The sequence below is a fragment of the Phallusia mammillata genome, chromosome 5, assembly GCF_965637545.1.
Source record: "Phallusia mammillata chromosome 5, kaPhaMamm4.hap1.1, whole genome shotgun sequence".
Lineage (NCBI taxonomy): Eukaryota > Metazoa > Chordata > Ascidiacea > Phlebobranchia > Ascidiidae > Phallusia > Phallusia mammillata.
In genome coordinates this window covers 28,184,074-28,206,116 of record NC_137256.1, presented here as the reverse complement: position 1 = coordinate 28,206,116, position 22,043 = coordinate 28,184,074, and the positions used below count along the sequence as shown (strand labels likewise).

Sequence of the window (22,043 nt, the reverse complement as noted above, 5' to 3'; positions counted from 1 at the left end):
AACAAATTAAATTGATAAATAAATGTTCCCTGAAACAATGTTTTGAACATACCAGACAATCATTGTTGTCAGAACACTAGCTATTCCGATGCCACAAGTTTAAATTTACATGTTTTTTAATTACTCATTTAATTTTCCGCAATTTCGATAATTTTTCCGTATGTTCCGAAATGTCGTAAAACGTACAATTATGTGTGTATAAGTTACTCAGACAGATGTCATTTATCCCAAACCTCTATCCCGTGACCCTTTTCTAATTCCCCCAGAATTATTTACTTGCAAAACCCCTGCAATCCCAAACTTCTGCTTAAAGAAATAAACTTAAAGTAGTAACAAGATCGCCTAGCTAAATTATATATACAACTCTGCCCATTAAACCATCGCTTTGGCCCAAAACTTGGAAACAAGCTGCTTAAGCACGAACCCCCCATAAAACTTAGATATTTCAAATTCTCTGTTTGTCGAGTTGGCTTCGTTTCATTAACACCAATTCCCACCATTATCTTTGACTTACTTTTTTATTTTTTTGTTCTGCACCATGTGTATTCCTTCAAGTGCGGTGTTCATACGAATATTTTCGTTTTCGGGTAGACATTATCGAGTTCGGCTTCCCACAGGTTTCTGATATGCGTCGTTAGTAAATGGATGATGCTCGAGAAAATAGATTCTGTCGTGTCCTAGTGGGAAACATCGTACAGCGCTCCTACAGCTGAAAAGAAATAACAAAATGTCAACGGACTTGAAAGAAATAAGTCAATGAGAGACTTCTATCCACACACATGTAATACAACTGAACCCTAATTTGTGCGCAGTTAGGTGCCGCTAAGAATGCAATAACATGACTTGCAGATTAAATCGCTTGCAATCAAAGTATGCACACATTACGACAATTTGAAAATCTTAGACAAGAGTTAACTGTCATATCTTTACAAGAATGTAAACAAAATGAATAGCATCAAAGTAGTACTGACAATATCGCTGTACCACTCGTTAGCATGACAATCAACATATTGAACCTAACCTGATTGATTGTGCTTTGTGTTCTGGCTCCATTAGTTTGCACTCAACCGTCGAACAGTGTGTTTCTCTTTCCTAAGAAGCTCAGGTTGCTAACGCTGCCGATGATTGCTTGAAGCCTTCATAACCTAAACAAATGTCATCTATCAATAAATATTACGTAAAACAATGTTTTGAACATAACAGACAATCATTGTTCTCAGAACACTAGCTATCCCGATGCCACAAGACCAAATTTCCTTTTTTTAATTACTCATTTAATTTTCCGCAATTTCGATATTTTTTCCGTATGTTCCGAAATGTCTTAAAACGTACAATTATGTGTGTATAAGTTACTCAAGCAGATGTCATTTATCCCAAACCTCTATCCCTTGACACTTTCTAATTCCCCCTAGAATTATTTGCTTACAAAACCCTCGCAATCCCAAATTTCTACTTAAAGAACTAAGTTTAAAGTAGTAACAAGATCGCCCAGTCCAGTTAAATATACAACTCTGCCCATTAAACCATCGCTTTGGACTATAACTTGGAAACGAGGTACAAGCGTTACTTAAACACGACCCACCCCCAAAAAATAAGATATTTCACAACCCCTGTTTGTCGAGATGGCTTTGTTTCGTTAACACCAATTGTCACCATTATCTTTGACTTACTTTTTTGTTTTTTTGTTCAGCACCATGTGTATTGCTTGATGTACGGTGTTCATTCGAATCTTTTCGTTTTCGGGTAGACATTATCGAGTTCGGCTTCCCACAGGTTTCTGATATGCGTCGTTAGTAAATGGATGATGTTCGACAAAACACATTCTGTCATGTCCTAGTGGGAAACATCGTACAGCGCTCTTACAGCTGAAAAGAAATAACAAAATGACAGCAGGCTTGAAAGAAATAAGTCAACGATAGACTTGTATTAACACACATGTAATACAACTGAACACTAATTTGTGCGCGGTTAGGTGCCGCTAAGAATGTAATAACATGACATGCAGATTAAATGGTTTGCAACCAAAGTATGCACACACGACGACAGTTTGAAAATGCTAGACAGGGGTCTACTACCATACCATTGCAAGAATGTACACAAAACAAATAGCATCAATGTAGTACTGACAATATCGCTGTACCACTCGTCAGTATGGCAATCAACATATTGAACCTAACCTGATTTAATGTGCTTTGTGTTCGGCTCCATAGTTTACATTCAACCGACAAATAGTGTGTTTCTCTTTCCTAAGAAGCTCAGCTTGCTGACGCTGCCGATGATTGCTTGAAGCCTTCATAACCTAAACAAATTAAATTGATAAATAAATGTTCCCTGAAACAATGTTTTGAACATACCAGACAATCATTGTTGTCAGAACACTAGCTATTCCGATGCCACAAGTTTAAATTTACATGTTTTTTAATTACTCATTTAATTTTCCGCAATTTCGATAATTTTTCCGTATGTTCCGAAATGTCGTAAAACGTACAATTATGTGTGTATAAGTTACTCAGACAGATGTCATTTATCCCAAACCTCTATCCCGTGACCCTTTTCTAATTCCCCCCAGAATTATTTACTTGCAAAACCCCTGCAATCTCAAACTTCTGCTTAAAGAAATAAACTTAAAGTAGTAACAAGATCGCCCAGCTAAGTTATATATACAACTCTGCCCATTAAACCATCGCTTTGGCCCAAAACTTGGAAACAAGCTGCTTAAGCACGAACCCCCCATAAAACTTAGATATTTCAAATTCTTTGTTTGTCGAGATGGCTTCGTTTCATTAACACCAAGTGCCACCATTTTCTTTGACTTACTTTTTTATTTTTTTGTTCTGCACCATGTGTATTCCTTCAAGTGCGGTGTTGGTACGAATCTTTTCGTTTTCGGGTAGACATTATCGAGTTCGGCTTCTCACAGGTTTCTGATATGCGTCGTTAGTAAATGGATGATGCTTGACAAAACAGATTCTGTCATGTCCCAGTGGGAAACATCGTACAGCGCTCCTACAGCTGAAAAGAAATAACAAAATGTCAACGGACTTGAAAGAAATAAGTCAATGAGAGACTTCTATCCACACACATGTAATACAACTGAACCCTAATTTGTGCGCAGTTAGGTGCCGCTTAGAATGCAATAACATGACTTGCAGATTAAATCGCTTGCAATCAAAGTATGCACACATGACGACAATTTGAAAATGTTAGACAAGAGTTAACTGTCATATCTTTACAAGAATGTAAACAAAATGAATAGCATCAAAGTATTACTGACAATATCGCTGTACCACTCGTTAGCATGACAATCAACATATTGAACCTAACCTGATTGATTGTGCTTTGTATTCTGGCTCCATTAGTTTGCACTCAACCGTCGAACAGTGTGTTTCTCTTTCCTAAGAAGCTCAGGTTGCTAACGCTGCCGATGATTGCTTGAAGCCTTCATAACCTAAACAAATGTCATCTATCAATAAATATTACGTAAAACAATGTTTTGAACATAACAGACAATCATTGTTGTCAGAACACTAGCTATCCCGATGCCACAAGACCAAATTTCCTTTTTTTAATTACTCATTTAATTTTCCGCAATTTCGATATTTTTTCCGTATGTTCCGAAATGTCTTTAAATGTACAATTATGTGTGTATAAGTTACTCAAGCAGATGTCATTTATCCCAAACCTCTATCCCTTGACACTTTCTAATTCCCACTAGAATTATTTGCTTACAAAACCCTCGCAATCCCAAATTTCTGCTTAAAGAACTAAGTTTAAAGTAGTAACAAGATCGCCCAGTCCAGTTAAATATACAACTCTGCCCATTAAACCATCGCTTTGGACTATAACTTGGAAACGAGGTACAAGCGTTACTTAAACACGACCCACCCCCAAAAAATAAGATATTTCACAACCCCTGTTTGTCGAGATGGCTTTGTTTCGTTAACACCAATTGTCACCATTATCTTTGACTTACTTTTTTATTTTTTTGTTCTGCACCATGTGTATTGCTCGATGTACGGTGTTCATTCGAATCTTTTCGTTTTCGGGTAGACATTATCGAGTTCGGCTTCCCACAGGTTTCAGATATGCGTCGTTAGTAAATGGATGATGCTTGACAAAACAGATTCTGTCATGTCCCAGTGGGAAACATCGTACAGCGCTCCTACAGCTGAAAAGAAATAACAAAATGTCAACGGACTTGAAAGAAATAAGTCAATGAGAGACTTCTATCCACACACATGTAATACAACTGAACCCTAATTTGTGGGCAGTTAGGTGCCGCTAAGAATGCAATAACATGACTTGCAGATTGAATGGTTTGCAACCAAAGTATGCACACACGACGGCAGTTTGAAAATGCTAGACAGGGGTTTACTGTCATATCTTTACAAGAATGTAAACAAAATGAATAGCATCAAAGTATTACTGACAATATCGCTGTACCACTCGTTAGCATGACAATCAACATATTGAACCTAACCTGATTGATTGCGCTTTGTGTTCTGGCTCCATAAGTTTGCACTCAACCGTCGAACAGTGTGTTTCTCTTTCCTAAGAAGCTCAGCTTGCTAACGCTGACGATGATTGCTTGAAGCCTTCATAACCTAAACAAATTAAATTGATAAATAAATGTTCTCTGAAACAACGTTTTGAACATAACAGACAATCATGGTTGTCAGAACACTAGCTATTCCGATGCCACAAGTTTAAATTTCAGCTTACATGTTTTTTAATTACTCATTTAATTTTCCGCAATTTCGATAATTTTTCCGTATGTTCCGAAATGTCGTAAAACGTACAATTATGTGTGTATAAGTTACTCAGACAGATGTCATTTATCCCAAACCTCTATCCCGTGACCCTTTTCTAATTCCCCCAGAATTATTTACTTGCAAAACCCCTGCAATCCCAAACTTCTGCTTAAAGAAATAAACTTAAAGTAGTAACAAGATCGCCTAGCTAAGTTATATATACAACTCTGCCCATTAAACCATCGCTTTGGCCCAAAACTTGGAAACAAGCTGCTTAAGCACGAACCCCCCATAAAACTTAGATATTTCAAATTCTCTGTTTGTCGAGTTGGCTTCGTTTCATTAACACCAATTCCCACCATTATCTTTGACTTACTTTTTTATTTTTTTGTTCTGCACCATGTGTATTCCTTCAAGTGCGGTGTTCATACGAATATTTTCGTTTTCGGGTAGACATTATCGAGTTCGGCTTCCCACAGGTTTCTGATATGCGTCGTTAGTAAATGGATGATGCTCGAGAAAATAGATTCTGTCGTGTCCTAGTGGGAAACATCGTACAGCGCTCTTACAGCTGAAAAGAAATAACAAAATGTCAACGGACTTGAAAGAAATAAGTCAATGAGAGACTTCTATCCACACACATGTAATACAACTGAACCCTAATTTGTGCGCAGTTAGGTGCCGCTAAGAATGCAATAACATGACTTGCAGATTAAATCGCTTGCAATCAAAGTATGCACACATGACGACAATTTGAAAATGTTAGACAAGAGTTAACTGTCATATCTTTACAAGAATGTAAACAAAATGAATAGCATCAAAGTATTACTGACAATATCGCTGTACCACTCGTTAGCATGACAATCAACATATTGAACCTAACCTGATTGATTGTGCTTTGTGTTCTGGCTCCATTAGTTTGCACTCAACCGTCGAACAGTGTGTTTCTCTTTCCTAAGAAGCTCAGCTTGCTAACGCTGCCGATGATTGCTTGAAGCCTTCATAACCTAAACAAATGTCATCTATCAATAAATATTACGTAAAACAATGTTTTGAACATAACAGACAATCATTGTTGTCAGAACACTAGCTATCCCGATGCCACAAGACCAAATTTCCTTTTTTTAATTACTCATTTAATTTTCCGCAATTTCGATAATTTTTCCGTATGTTCCGAAATGTCTTAAAACGTACAATTATGTGTGTATAAGTTACTCAAGCAGATGTCATTTATCCCAAACCTCTATCCCTTGACACTTTCTAATTCCCCCTAGAATTATTTGCTTACAAAACCCTCGCAATCCCAAATTTCTACTTAAAGAACTAAGTTTAAAGTAGTAACAAGATCGCCCAGTCCAGTTAAATATACAACTCTGCCCATTAAACCATCGCTTTGGACTATAACTTGGAAACGAGGTACAAGCGTTACTTAAACACGACCCACCCCCAAAAAATAAGATATTTCACAACCCCTGTTTGTCGAGATGGCTTTGTTTCGTTAACACCAATTGTCACCATTATCTTTGACTTACTTTTTTGTTTTTTTGTTCAGCACCATGTGTATTGCTTGATGTACGGTGTTCATTCGAATCTTTTCGTTTTCGGGTAGACATTATCGAGTTCGGCTTCCCACAGGTTTCTGATATGCGTCGTTAGTAAATGGATGATGTTCGACAAAACACATTCTGTCATGTCCCAGTGGGAAACATCGTACAGCGCTCTTACAGCTGAAAAGAAATAACAAAATGACAGCAGGCTTGAAAGAAATAAGTCAACGATAGACTTGTATTAACACACATGTAATACAACTGAACACTAATTTGTGCGCGGTTAGGTGCCGCTAAGAATGTAATAACATGACATGCAGATTAAATGGTTTGCAACCAAAGTATGCACACACGACGACAGTTTGAAAATGCTAGACAGGGGTCTACTACCATACCATTGCAAGAATGTACACAAAACAAATAGCATCAATGTAGTACTGACAATATCGCTGTACCACTCGTCAGTATGGCAATCAACATATTGAACCTAACCTGATTTAATGTGCTTTGTGTTCGGCTCCATAGTTTACATTCAACCGACAAATAGTGTGTTTCTCTTTCCTAAGAAGCTCAGCTTGCTGACGCTGCCGATGATTGCTTGAAGCCTTCATAACCTAAACAAATTAAATTGATAAATAAATGTTCCCTGAAACAATGTTTTGAACATACCAGACAATCATTGTTGTCAGAACACTAGCTATTCCGATGCCACAAGTTTAAATTTACATGTTTTTTAATTACTCATTTAATTTTCCGCAATTTCGATAATTTTTCCGTATGTTCCGAAATGTCGTAAAACGTACAATTATGTGTGTATAAGTTACTCAGACAGATGTCATTTATCCCAAACCTCTATCCCGTGACCCTTTTCTAATTCCCCCCAGAATTATTTACTTGCAAAACCCCTGCAATCTCAAACTTCTGCTTAAAGAAATAAACTTAAAGTAGTAACAAGATCGCCTAGCTAAGTTATATATACAACTCTGCCCATTAAACCATCGCTTTGGCCCAAAACTTGGAAACAAGCTGCTTAAGCACGAACCCCCCATAAAACTTAGATATTTCAAATTCTTTGTTTGTCGAGATGGCTTCGTTTCATTAACACCAAGTGCCACCATTTTCTTTGACTTACTTTTTTATTTTTTTGTTCTGCACCATGTGTATTCCTTCAAGTGCGGTGTTCGTACGAATCTTTTCGTTTTCGGGTAGACATTATCGAGTTCGGCTTCTCACAGGTTTCTGATATGCGTCGTTAGTAAATGGATGATGCTTGACAAAACAGATTCTGTCATGTCCCAGTGGGAAACATCGTACAGCGCTCCTACAGCTGAAAAGAAATAACAAAATGTCAACGGACTTGAAAGAAATAAGTCAATGAGAGACTTCTATCCACACACATGTAATACAACTGAACCCTAATTTGTGCGCAGTTAGGTGCCGCTTAGAATGCAATAACATGACTTGCAGATTAAATCGCTTGCAATCAAAGTATGCACACATGACGACAATTTGAAAATGTTAGACAAGAGTTAACTGTCATATCTTTACAAGAATGTAAACAAAATGAATAGCATCAAAGTATTACTGACAATATCGCTGTACCACTCGTTAGCATGACAATCAACATATTGAACCTAACCTGATTGATTGTGCTTTGTATTCTGGCTCCATTAGTTTGCACTCAACCGTCGAACAGTGTGTTTCTCTTTCCTAAGAAGCTCAGGTTGCTAACGCTGCCGATGATTGCTTGAAGCCTTCATAACCTAAACAAATGTCATCTATCAATAAATATTACGTAAAACAATGTTTTGAACATAACAGACAATCATTGTTGTCAGAACACTAGCTATCCCGATGCCACAAGACCAAATTTCCTTTTTTTAATTACTCATTTAATTTTCCGCAATTTCGATATTTTTTCCGTATGTTCCGAAATGTCTTAAAACGTACAATTATGTGTGTATAAGTTACTCAAGCAGATGTCATTTATCCCAAACCTCTATCCCTTGACACTTTCTAATTCCCACTAGAATTATTTGCTTACAAAACCCTCGCAATCCCAAATTTCTGCTTAAAGAACTAAGTTTAAAGTAGTAACAAGATCGCCCAGTCCAGTTAAATATACAACTCTGCCCATTAAACCATCGCTTTGGACTATAACTTGGAAACGAGGTACAAGCGTTACTTAAACACGACCCACCCCCAAAAAATAAGATATTTCACAACCCCTGTTTGTCGAGATGGCTTTGTTTCGTTAACACCAATTGTCACCATTATCTTTGACTTACTTTTTTATTTTTTTGTTCTGCACCATGTGTATTGCTCGATGTACGGTGTTCATTCGAATCTTTTCGTTTTCGGGTAGACATTATCGAGTTCGGCTTCCCACAGGTTTCAGATATGCGTCGTTAGTAAATGGATGATGCTTGACAAAACAGATTCTGTCATGTCCCAGTGGGAAACATCGTACAGCGCTCCTACAGCTGAAAAGAAATAACAAAATGTCAACGGACTTGAAAGAAATAAGTCAATGAGAGACTTCTATCCACACACATGTAATACAACTGAACCCTAATTTGTGGGCAGTTAGGTGCCGCTAAGAATGCAATAACATGACTTGCAGATTGAATGGTTTGCAACCAAAGTATGCACACACGACGGCAGTTTGAAAATGCTAGACAGGGGTTTACTGTCATATCTTTACAAGAATGTAAACAAAATGAATAGCATCAAAGTATTACTGACAATATCGCTGTACCACTCGTTAGCATGACAATCAACATATTGAACCTAACCTGATTGATTGCGCTTTGTGTTCTGGCTCCATAAGTTTGCACTCAACCGTCGAACAGTGTGTTTCTCTTTCCTAAGAAGCTCAGGTTGCTAACGCTGACGATGATTGCTTGAAGCCTTCATAACCTAAACAAATTAAATTGATAAATAAATGTTCTCTGAAACAACGTTTTGAACATAACAGACAATCATGGTTGTCAGAACACTAGCTATTCCGATGCCACAAGTTTAAATTTCAGCTTACATGTTTTTTAATTACTCATTTAATTTTCCGCAATTTCGATAATTTTTCCGTATGTTCCGAAATGTCGTAAAACGTACAATTATGTGTGTATAAGTTACTCAGACAGATGTCATTTATCCCAAACCTCTATCCCGTGACCCTTTTCTAATTCCCCCAGAATTATTTACTTGCAAAACCCCTGCAATCCCAAACTTCTGCTTAAAGAAATAAACTTAAAGTAGTAACAAGATCGCCTAGCTAAGTTATATATACAACTCTGCCCATTAAACCATCGCTTTGGCCCAAAACTTGGAAACAAGCTGCTTAAGCACGAACCCCCCATAAAACTTAGATATTTCAAATTCTCTGTTTGTCGAGTTGGCTTCGTTTCATTAACACCAATTCCCACCATTATCTTTGACTTACTTTTTTATTTTTTTGTTCTGCACCATGTGTATTCCTTCAAGTGCGGTGTTCATACGAATATTTTCGTTTTCGGGTAGACATTATCGAGTTCGGCTTCCCACAGGTTTCTGATATGCGTCGTTAGTAAATGGATGATGCTCGAGAAAATAGATTCTGTCGTGTCCTAGTGGGAAACATCGTACAGCGCTCTTACAGCTGAAAAGAAATAACAAAATGTCAACGGACTTGAAAGAAATAAGTCAATGAGAGACTTCTATCCACACACATGTAATACAACTGAACCCTAATTTGTGCGCAGTTAGGTGCCGCTAAGAATGCAATAACATGACTTGCAGATTAAATCGCTTGCAATCAAAGTATGCACACATGACGACAATTTGAAAATGTTAGACAAGAGTTAACTGTCATATCATTACAAGAATGTAAACAAAATGAATAGCATCAAAGTATTACTGACAATATCGCTGTACCACTCGTTAGCATGACAATCAACATATTGAACCTAACCTGATTCATTGTGCTTTGTGTTCTGGCTCCATTAGTTTGCACTCAACCGTCGAACAGTGTGTTTCTCTTTCCTAAGAAGCTCAGGTTGCTAACGCTGCGGATGATTGCTTGAAGCCTTCATAACCTAAACAAATGTCATCTATCAATAAATATTACGTAAAACAATGTTTCGAACATAACAGACAATCATTGTTCTCAGAACACTAGCTATCCCGATGCCACAACACCAAATTTCCTTTTTTTAATTACTCATTTAATTTTCCGCAATTTCGATAATTTTTCCGTATGTTCCGAAATGTCTTAAAACGTACAATTATGTGTGTATAAGTTACTCAAGCAGATGTCATTTATCCCAAACCTCTATCCCTTGACACTTTCTAATTCCCCCTAGAATTATTTGCTTACAAAACCCTCGCAATCCCAAATTTCTACTTAAAGAACTAAGTTTAAAGTAGTAACAAGATCGCCCAGTCCAGTTAAATATACAACTCTGCCCATTAAACCATCGCTTTGGACTATAACTTGGAAACGAGGTACAAGCGTTACTTAAACACGACCCACCCCCAAAAAATAAGATATTTCACAACCCCTGTTTGTCGAGATGGCTTTGTTTCGTTAACACCAATTGTCACCATTATCTTTGACTTACTTTTTTATTTTTTTGTTCTGCACCATGTGTATTGCTCGATGTACGGTGTTCATTCGAATCTTTTCGTTTTCGGGTAGACATTATCGAGTTCGGCTTCCCACAGGTTTCAGATATGCGTCGTTAGTAAATGGATGATGCTTGACAAAACAGATTCTGTCATGTCCCAGTGGGAAACATCGTACAGCGCTCCTACAGCTGAAAAGAAATAACAAAATGTCAACGGACTTGAAAGAAATAAGTCAATGAGAGACTTCTATCCACACACATGTAATACAACTGAACCCTAATTTGTGGGCAGTTAGGTGCCGCTAAGAATGCAATAACATGACTTGCAGATTGAATGGTTTGCAACCAAAGTATGCACACACGACGGCAGTTTGAAAATGCTAGACAGGGGTTTACTGTCATATCTTTACAAGAATGTAAACAAAATGAATAGCATCAAAGTATTACTGACAATATCGCTGTACCACTCGTTAGCATGACAATCAACATATTGAACCTAACCTGATTGATTGCGCTTTGTGTTCTGGCTCCATAAGTTTGCACTCAACCGTCGAACAGTGTGTTTCTCTTTCCTAAGAAGCTCAGCTTGCTAACGCTGACGATGATTGCTTGAAGCCTTCATAACCTAAACAAATTAAATTGATAAATAAATGTTCTCTGAAACAACGTTTTGAACATAACAGACAATCATGGTTGTCAGAACACTAGCTATTCCGATGCCACAAGTTTAAATTTCAGCTTACATGTTTTTTAATTACTCATTTAATTTTCCGCAATTTCGATAATTTTTCCGTATGTTCCGAAATGTCGTAAAACGTACAATTATGTGTGTATAAGTTACTCAGACAGATGTCATTTATCCCAAACCTCTATCCCGTGACCCTTTTCTAATTCCCCCAGAATTATTTACTTGCAAAACCCCTGCAATCCCAAACTTCTGCTTAAAGAAATAAACTTAAAGTAGTAACAAGATCGCCTAGCTAAGTTATATATACAACTCTGCCCATTAAACCATCGCTTTGGCCCAAAACTTGGAAACAAGCTGCTTAAGCACGAACCCCCCATAAAACTTAGATATTTCAAATTCTCTGTTTGTCGAGTTGGCTTCGTTTCATTAACACCAATTCCCACCATTATCTTTGACTTACTTTTTTATTTTTTTGTTCTGCACCATGTGTATTCCTTCAAGTGCGGTGTTCATACGAATATTTTCGTTTTCGGGTAGACATTATCGAGTTCGGCTTCCCACAGGTTTCTGATATGCGTCGTTAGTAAATGGATGATGCTCGAGAAAATAGATTCTGTCGTGTCCTAGTGGGAAACATCGTACAGCGCTCTTACAGCTGAAAAGAAATAACAAAATGTCAACGGACTTGAAAGAAATAAGTCAATGAGAGACTTCTATCCACACACATGTAATACAACTGAACCCTAATTTGTGCGCAGTTAGGTGCCGCTAAGAATGCAATAACATGACTTGCAGATTAAATCGCTTGCAATCAAAGTATGCACACATGACGACAATTTGAAAATGTTAGACAAGAGTTAACTGTCATATCATTACAAGAATGTAAACAAAATGAATAGCATCAAAGTATTACTGACAATATCGCTGTACCACTCGTTAGCATGACAATCAACATATTGAACCTAACCTGATTCATTGTGCTTTGTGTTCTGGCTCCATTAGTTTGCACTCAACCGTCGAACAGTGTGTTTCTCTTTCCTAAGAAGCTCAGGTTGCTAACGCTGCGGATGATTGCTTGAAGCCTTCATAACCTAAACAAATGTCATCTATCAATAAATATTACGTAAAACAATGTTTCGAACATAACAGACAATCATTGTTCTCAGAACACTAGCTATCCCGATGCCACAACACCAAATTTCCTTTTTTTAATTACTCATTTAATTTTCCGCAATTTCGATAATTTTTCCGTATGTTCCGAAATGTCTTAAAACGTACAATTATGTGTGTATAAGTTACTCAAGCAGATGTCATTTATCCCAAACCTCTATCCCTTGACACTTTCTAATTCCCCCTAGAATTATTTGCTTACAAAACCCTCGCAATCCCAAATTTCTACTTAAAGAACTAAGTTTAAAGTAGTAACAAGATCGCCCAGTCCAGTTAAATATACAACTCTGCCCATTAAACCATCGCTTTGGACTATAACTTGGAAACGAGGTACAAGCGTTACTTAAACACGACCCACCCCCAAAAAATAAGATATTTCACAACCCCTGTTTGTCGAGATGGCTTTTTTTCGTTAACACCAATTGTCACCATTATCTTTGACTTACTTTTTTATTTTTTTGTTCTGCACCATGTGTATTCCTTCAAGTGCGGTGTTGATACGAATCTTTTCGTTTTCGGGTAGACATTATCGAGTTCGGCTTCCCACAGGTTTCTGATATGCGTCGTTAGTAAATGGATGATCCTTGACAAAACAGATTCTGTCGTGTCCCAGTGGGAAACATCGTACAGCGCTCTTACAGCTGAAAAGAAATAACAAAATGTCAACGGACTTGAAAGAAATAAGTCAATGAGAGACTTCTATCCACACACATGTAATACAACTGAACCCTAATTTGTGGGCAGTTAGGTGCCGCTAAGAATGCAATAACATGACTTGCAGATTGAATGGTTTGCAACCAAAGTATGCACACACGACGGCAGTTTGAAAATGCTAGACAGGGGTTTACTGTCATACCATTGCAAGAATGTACACAAAATAAATAGCATCAATGTAGTACTGACAATATCGCTGTACCACTCGTTAGTACGGCAATCAACATATTGAACCTAACCTGATTGATTGTGCTTTGTGTTCGGCTCCATAGTTTGCATTCAACTGACAAATAGTGTGTTTCTCTTTCCTAAGAAGCTCAGCTTGCTAACGCTGCCAAAGATTGCTTGAAGCCTTCCTCACCTAAACAAATTAAATTGATAAATAAATGTTCTCTGAAACAACGTTTTGAACATAACAGACAATCATGGTTGTCAGAACACTAGCTATCCCGATGCCACAAGTTTAAATTTACATGTTTTTTAATTACTCATTTAATTTTCCGCAATTTCGATAATTTTTCCGTATGTTCCGAAATGTCGTAAAACGTACAATTATGTGTGTATAAGTTACTCAGACAGATGTCATTTATCCCAAACCTCTATCCCGTGACCCTTTTCTAATTCCCCCAGAATTGTTTACTTGCAAAACCCCTGCAATCCCAAACTTCTGCTTAAAGAAATAAACTTAAAGTAGTAACAAGATCGCCTAGCTAAGTTATATATACAACTCTGCCCATTAAACCATCGCTTTGGCCCAAAACTTGGAAACAAGCTGCTTAAGCACGAACCCCCCATAAAACTTAGATATTTCAAATTCTCTGTTTGTCGAGTTGGCTTCGTTTCATTAACACCAATTCCCACCATTATCTTTGACTTACTTTTTTATTTTTTTGTTCTGCACCATGTGTATTCCTTCAAGTGCGGTGTTCATACGAATCTTTTCGTTTTCGGGTAGACATTATCGAGTTCGGCTTCCCACAGGTTTCTGATATGCGTCGTTAGTAAATGGATGATGCTCGAGAAAATAGATTCTGTCATGTCCCAGTGGGAAACATCGTACAGCGCTCTTACAGCTGAAAAGAAATAACAAAATGTCAACGGACTTGAAAGAAATAAGTCAATGAGAGACTTCTATCCACACACATATAATACAACTGAACCCTAATTCGTGCGCGGTTAGGTGCCGCTAATAATGTAATAACATGACATGCAGATTAAATGGTTTGCAACCAAAGTATGCACACACGACGACAGTTTGAAAATGCTAGACAGGGGTCTACTATCATACCATTGCAAGAATGTACACAAAATAAATAGCATCAATGTAGTACTGACAATATCGCTGTACCACTCGTTAGTACGGCAATCAACATATTGAACCTAACCTGATTGATTGTGCTTTGTGTTCGGCTCCATAGTTTGCATTCAACTGACAAATAGTGTGTTTCTCTTTCCTAAGAAGCTCAGCTTGCTAACGCTGCCAAAGATTGCTTGAAGCCTTCCTCACCTAAACAAATTAAATTGATAAATAAATGTTCTCTGAAACAACGTTTTGAACATAACAGACAATCATGGTTGTCAGAACACTAGCTATCCCGATGCCACAAGTTTAAATTTACATGTTTTTTAATTACTCATTTAATTTTCCGCAATTTCGATAATTTTTCCGTATGTTCCGAAATGTCGTAAAACGTACAATTATGTGTGTATAAGTTACTCAGACAGATGTCATTTATCCCAAACCTCTATCCCGTGACCCTTTTCTAATTCCCCCAGAATTATTTACTTGCAAAACCCCTGCAATCCCAAACTTCTGCTTAAAGAAATAAACTTAAAGTAGTAACAAGATCGCCTAGCTAAGTTATATATACAACTCTGCCCATTAAACCATCGCTTTGGCCCAAAACTTGGAAACAAGCTGCTTAAGCACGAACCCCCCCCCCCCCCCCCCCCCATAAAACTTAGATATTTCAAATTCTTTGTTTGTCGAGTTGGCTTCGTTTCATTAACACCAATTCCCACCATTATCTTTGACTTACTTTTTTATTTTTTTGTTCTGCACCATGTGTATTCCTTCAAGTGCGGTGTTCATACGAATATTTTCGTTTTCGGGTAGACATTATCGAGTTCGGCTTCCCACAGGTTTCTGATATGCGTCGTTAGTAAATGGATGATCCTTGACAAAACAGATTCTGTCATGTCCTAGTGGGAAACATCGTACAGCGCTCCTACAGCTGAAAAGAAATAACAAAATGTCAACGGACTTGAAAGAAATAAGTCAATGAGAGACTTCTATCCACACACATGTAATACAACTGAACCCTAATTTGTGTGCAGTTAGGTGCCGCTAAGAATGCAATAACATGACTTGCAGATTGAATGGTTTGCAACCAAAGTATGCACACACGACGGCAGTTTGAAAATGCTATACAGGGGTTTACTGTCATATCTTTACAAGAATGTAAACAAAATGAATAGCATCAAAGTATTACTGACAATATCGCTGTACCACTCGTTAGCATGACAATCAACATATTGAACCTAACCTGATTGATTGTGCTTTGTGTTCTGGCTCCATTAGTTTGCACTCAACCGTCGAACAGTGTGTTTCTCTTTCCTAAGAAGCTCAGCTTGCTAACGCTGACGATGATTGCTTGAAGCCTTCATAACCTAAACAAATTAAATTGATAAATAAATGTTCTCTGAAACAACGTTTTGAACATAACAGACAATCATGGTTGTCAGAACACTAGCTATTCCGATGCCACAAGTTTAAATTTCAGCTTACATGTTTTTTAATTACTCATTTAATTTTCCGCAATTTCGATAATTTTTCCGTATGTTCCGAAATGTCGTAAAACGTACAATTATGTGTGTATAAGTTACTCAGACAGATGTCATTTATCCCAAACCTCTATCCCGTGACCCTTTTCTAATTCCCCCAGAATTGTTTACTTGCAAAACCCCTGCAATCCCAAACTTCTGCTTAAAGAAATAAACTTAAAGTAGTAACAAGATCGCCTAGCTAAGTTATATATACAACTCTGCCCATTAAACCATCGCTTTGGCCCAAAACTTGGAAACAAGCTGCTTAAGCACGAACCCCCCATAAAACTTAGATATTTCAAATTCTCTGTTTGTCGAGTTGGCTTCGTTTCATTAACACCAATTCCCACCATTATCTTTGACTTACTTTTTTATTTTTTTGTTCTGCACCATGTGTATTCCTTCAAGTGCGGTGTTCATACGAATCTTTTCGTTTTCGGGTAGACATTATCGAGTTCGGCTTCCCACAGGTTTCTGATATGCGTCGTTAGTAAATGGATGATGCTCGAGAAAATAGATTCTGTCATGTCCCAGTGGGAAACATCGTACAGCGCTCTTACAGCTGAAAAGAAATAACAAAATGTCAACGGACTTGAAAGAAATAAGTCAATGAGAGACTTCTATCCACACACATATAATACAACTGAACCCTAATTCGTGCGCGGTTAGGTGCCGCTAATAATGTAATAACATGACATGCAGATTAAATGGTTTGCAACCAAAGTATGCACACACGACGACAGTTTGAAAATGCTAGACAGGGGTCTACTATCATACCATTGCAAGAATGTACACAAAATAAATAGCATCAATGTAGTACTGACAATATCGCTGTACCACTCGTCAGTATGGCAATCAACATATTGAACCTAACCTGATTTAATGTGCTTTGTGTTCGGCTCCATAGTTTGCATTCAACCGACAAATAGTGTGTTTCTCTTTCCTAAGAAGCTCAGCTTGCTAACGCTGCCGATGATTGCTTGAAGCCTTCCTCACCTAAACAAATTAAATTGATAAATAAATGTTCCCTGAAACAATGTTTTGAACATACCAGACAATCATTGTTGTCAGAACACTAGCTATTCCGATTCCACAAGTTTAAATTTACATATTTTATAATTATTCCTTTAATTTTCAGCAATTTCGTACCTTTGTTTCCCTATTTTTCAAACTTCCGCAATTTCGATAATTTTTCCGTATGTTCCGAAATGTCTTAAAACGTACAATTATGTGTGTATAAGTTACTCAAGCAGATGTCATTGATCCCAAACCTCTATCCCTTGACACTTTCTAATTCCCCCAAGAATTATTTGCTTACAAAACCCTCGCAATCCCAAATTTCTGCTTAAAGAACTAAGTTTAAAGTAGTAACAAGATCGCCCAGTCCAGTTACATATACAACTCTGCCCATTAAACCATCGCTTTGGACTATAACTTGGAGACAAGCTGCTTAAGCACGAACCCCCCATAAAACTTAGATATTTCAAATCCTCTGTTTGTCGAGATGGCTTCGTTTCGTTAACACCAATTGTCACCAATATCTTTGACTTACTTTTTTATTTTTCTGTTCTACACCATGTGTATTCCTTCAAGTGCGGTGTTCATTGGAATCTTTTCGTTTTCGGGTAGACATTATCGAGTTCGGCTTCCCACAGGTTTCTGATATGCGTCGTTAGTAAATGGATGATCCTTGACAAAACAGATTCTGTCATGTCCCAGTGGGAAACATCGTACAGTGCTCTTACAGCTGAAAAGAAATAACAAAATGTCAACAGGCTTGAAAGTAATAAATCGATGAGAGACTTGTGTCAAAACACATGTATTACAACTGAACCTTAGTTTGTGCGCAATTAGGTGCCGCTAATAGTGTATTATAATAACATGACTTGCAGATTAAATGGTTTGCAATCAAAGTATGCACACACGACGACAGTTTGAAAATGCTAGACAGGGGTCTACTGTCATACCATTACAAGGATGTACACAAAATAAATAGCATCAATGTAGTACTGACAATATCGCTGTACCACTCGTCAGTATGGCAATCAACATATTGAACCTAACCTGATTTAATGTGCTTTGTATTCGGCTCCATAGTTTGCATTTAACCGACGAATAGTGTGTTTCTCTTTCCTAAGAAGCTCAGCTTGCTAACGCTGACGATGATTGCTTGAAGCCTTCATAACCTAAACAAATTAAATTGATAAATAAATGTTCTCTGAAACAACGTTTTGAACATAACAGACAATCATGGTTGTCAGAACACTAGCTATTCCGATGCCACAAGTTTAAATTTCAGCTTACATGTTTTTTAATTACTCATTTAATTTTCCGCAATTTCGATAATTTTTCCGTATGTTCCGAAATGTCGTAAAACGTACAATTATGTGTGTATAAGTTACTCAGACAGATGTCATTTATCCCAAACCTCTATCCCGTGACCCTTTTCTAATTCCCCCAGAATTGTTTACTTGCAAAACCCCTGCAATCCCAAACTTCTGCTTAAAGAAATAAACTTAAAGTAGTAACAAGATCGCCTAGCTAAGTTATATATACAACTCTGCCCATTAAACCATCGCTTTGGCCCAAAACTTGGAAACAAGCTGCTTAAGCACGAACCCCCCATAAAACTTAGATATTTCAAATTCTCTGTTTGTCGAGTTGGCTTCGTTTCATTAACACCAATTCCCACCATTATCTTTGACTTACTTTTTTATTTTTTTGTTCTGCACCATGTGTATTCCTTCAAGTGCGGTGTTCATACGAATCTTTTCGTTTTCGGGTAGACATTATCGAGTTCGGCTTCCCACAGGTTTCTGATATGCGTCGTTAGTAAATGGATGATGCTCGAGAAAATAGATTCTGTCATGTCCCAGTGGGAAACATCGTACAGCGCTCTTACAGCTGAAAAGAAATAACAAAATGTCAACGGACTTGAAAGAAATAAGTCAATGAGAGACTTCTATCCACACACATATAATACAACTGAACCCTAATTCGTGCGCGGTTAGGTGCCGCTAATAATGTAATAACATGACATGCAGATTAAATGGTTTGCAACCAAAGTATGCACACACGACGACAGTTTGAAAATGCTAGACAGGGGTCTACTATCATACCATTGCAAGAATGTACACAAAATAAATAGCATCAATGTAGTACTGACAATATCGCTGTACCACTCGTTAGTACGGCAATCAACATATTGAACCTAACCTGATTGATTGTGCTTTGTGTTCGGCTCCATAGTTTGCATTCAACTGACAAATAGTGTGTTTCTCTTTCCTAAGAAGCTCAGCTTGCTAACGCTGCCAAAGATTGCTTGAAGCCTTCCTCACCTAAACAAATTAAATTGATAAATAAATGTTCTCTGAAACAACGTTTTGAACATAACAGACAATCATGGTTGTCAGAACACTAGCTATCCCGATGCCACAAGTTTAAATTTACATGTTTTTTAATTACTCATTTAATTTTCCGCAATTTCGATAATTTTTCCGTATGTTCCGAAATGTCGTAAAACGTACAATTATGTGTGTATAAGTTACTCAGACAGATGTCATTTATCCCAAACCTCTATCCCGTGACCCTTTTCTAATTCCCCCAGAATTATTTACTTGCAAAACCCCTGCAATCCCAAACTTCTGCTTAAAGAAATAAACTTAAAGTAGTAACAAGATCGCCTAGCTAAGTTATATATACAACTCTGCCCATTAAACCATCGCTTTGGCCCAAAACTTGGAAACAAGCTGCTTAAGCACGAACCCCCCATAAAACTTAGATATTTCAAATCCTCTGTTTGTCGAGATGGCTTCGTTTCGTTAACACCAATTGTCACCAATATCTTTGACTTACTTTTTTATTTTTCTGTTCTACACCATGTGTATTCCTTCAAGTGCGGTGTTCATTGGAATCTTTTCGTTTTCGGGTAGACATTATCGAGTTCGGCTTCCCACAGGTTTCTGATATGCGTCGTTAGTAAATGGATGATCCTTGACAAAACAGATTCTGTCATGTCCCAGTGGGAAACATCGTACAGTGCTCTTACAGCTGAAAAGAAATAACAAAATGTCAACAGGCTTGAAAGTAATAAATCGATGAGAGACTTGTGTCAAAACACATGTATTACAACTGAACCTTAGTTTGTGCGCAATTAGGTGCCGCTAATAGTGTATTATAATAACATGACTTGCAGATTAAATGGTTTGCAATCAAAGTATGCACACACGACGACAGTTTGAAAATGCTAGACAGGGGTCTACTGTCATACCATTACAAGGATGTACACAAAATAAATAGCATCAATGTAGTACTGACAATATCGCTGTACCACTCGTCAGTATGGCAATCAACATATTGAACCTAACCTGATTTAATGTGCTTTGTATTCGGCTCCATAGTTTGCATTTAACCGACGAATAGTGTGTTTCTCTTTCCTAAGAAGCTCAGCTTGCTAACGCTGCCGATGATTGCTTGAAGCCTTCATCACCTAAATAAATTAAATTGACAAATAAGTTAAATGTTCCCTAAAACAATGTTTTGAACATAACAGACAATCATTGTTGTCAGAACACTAGCTATTCCGATGCCACAAGTTTAAATTTACATGTTTTATAATTACTCAATTAATTTTTCGCAATTTCGTACCTTTGTTTCCCTAAGCAGCTCAGGTTGGGTGTAGATTCACCTGAAACACCCACTAAAAGCCATTTTCTTTTTACTTCATTCCCTAATTCAATCGACTATTTCACAGAATATTTGTTTATGTTGAGGTTTGTCACGATTACAGATTCTTGTTTAATCTATCCGACCTGTTTAAAGCTGAAATTTGTAACGAATTCCAACACGAGATTGTCATTTACATTTTTAAGGGAGCCACAGGTCCTACAGCTTTACTTGAAGGGGGCCACAAGGCCAAAAAGTTACCTTTAGGGGGCTGTGCACGGTCCACGGAAGGTTGAGAACCACTGCTTTAGACTATAACTTGGAAAAAATGTACGTGCGTTGCACACGAACCCCATCTCAACCCATAAAAAATATGATGTTTTAAACCTCTGTTTGGCGAGATGGCTTTGTTTCGTTTACGTCAGTTTTCACCTTTATCTTTTACTTACTTTTTTATTTTCCTGTTTGAAGTGTGCTTCCTTTTGTTCGGCATTCATGTAAATCTTTTCATTTTCCAGTTGACATTTCCGAGTTCCACTTCGTATGCGTCACTGGTAAATGAATGATGATCCACAAAGCAGATTCTGTCGTCGTACAGCGTTCTAACTGCTGGAACGAAATGACAAAATAACAACACGCTTTAAAGAAATGAGTCAGTGAAACACGTGCATCAACACGCAAAAAAATCAATTGGGATTGTTTACAAACAAAAGTGTGTACACACGACAGTTTGAAAGTTTAGGACAAGAGTTTACTGTCAAGCCATTGTAAGGACGTACACAAAATAAATAGCATCAATGTTTTTCTAATAATATCGCTGTACCACTCTTCAGTATGTCAACATTTTCATCATACCTGGTACAATGTGTTTTGCGGTCTGGCTCCAAAGTTTGAATTCAATCGACAAACGGCGTGCTTCTCCTTCATAAGCCGCTCGGTTTGCAAACGCTGATGATGATTGCTTGAAACCTCCATAACCTAAAGAAATGCAATCGATAAATAAATGTTACCCATAACAATGTCTTAAACTCTTCATCATACCCGACAATGTCTTTTAGCTATTCCGATAGCACAAGAC

General features: G+C 37.5%; 4 long non-coding RNA genes across 4 annotated transcripts; all 4 read right to left on the bottom strand.

Moving 5' to 3' along the window:
- Nucleotides 1-435: 435 nt before the first annotated feature.
- On the bottom strand, nucleotides 436-5,353 carry LOC145230667 (uncharacterized). The gene is made up of 9 exons (XR_013860721.1): nucleotides 5,128-5,353; nucleotides 4,481-4,604; nucleotides 3,974-4,168; nucleotides 3,325-3,448; nucleotides 2,818-3,012; nucleotides 2,178-2,299; nucleotides 1,671-1,865; nucleotides 1,022-1,145; nucleotides 436-709 (listed from the first exon to the last, which is right to left on the bottom strand). It is a non-coding gene; the product is annotated as an uncharacterized LOC145230667 (long non-coding RNA).
- A 251-nt stretch (nucleotides 5,354-5,604) lies between these two features.
- LOC145230702 (uncharacterized) lies at nucleotides 5,605-9,967 on the bottom strand. The gene is made up of 8 exons (XR_013860737.1): nucleotides 9,741-9,967; nucleotides 9,094-9,217; nucleotides 8,587-8,781; nucleotides 7,938-8,061; nucleotides 7,431-7,625; nucleotides 6,791-6,912; nucleotides 6,284-6,478; nucleotides 5,605-5,758 (listed from the first exon to the last, which is right to left on the bottom strand). It is a non-coding gene; the product is annotated as an uncharacterized LOC145230702 (long non-coding RNA).
- A 286-nt stretch (nucleotides 9,968-10,253) lies between these two features.
- LOC145229284 (uncharacterized) lies at nucleotides 10,254-12,276 on the bottom strand. Its single transcript, XR_013860410.1, has 4 exons — nucleotides 12,051-12,276; nucleotides 11,404-11,527; nucleotides 10,897-11,091; nucleotides 10,254-10,371 (listed from the first exon to the last, which is right to left on the bottom strand). It is a non-coding gene; the product is annotated as an uncharacterized LOC145229284 (long non-coding RNA).
- A 287-nt stretch (nucleotides 12,277-12,563) lies between these two features.
- LOC145229285 (uncharacterized) lies at nucleotides 12,564-13,829 on the bottom strand. The gene is made up of 3 exons (XR_013860411.1): nucleotides 13,714-13,829; nucleotides 13,207-13,401; nucleotides 12,564-12,681 (listed from the first exon to the last, which is right to left on the bottom strand). It is a non-coding gene; the product is annotated as an uncharacterized LOC145229285 (long non-coding RNA).
- Nucleotides 13,830-22,043: the final 8,214 nt, after the last annotated feature.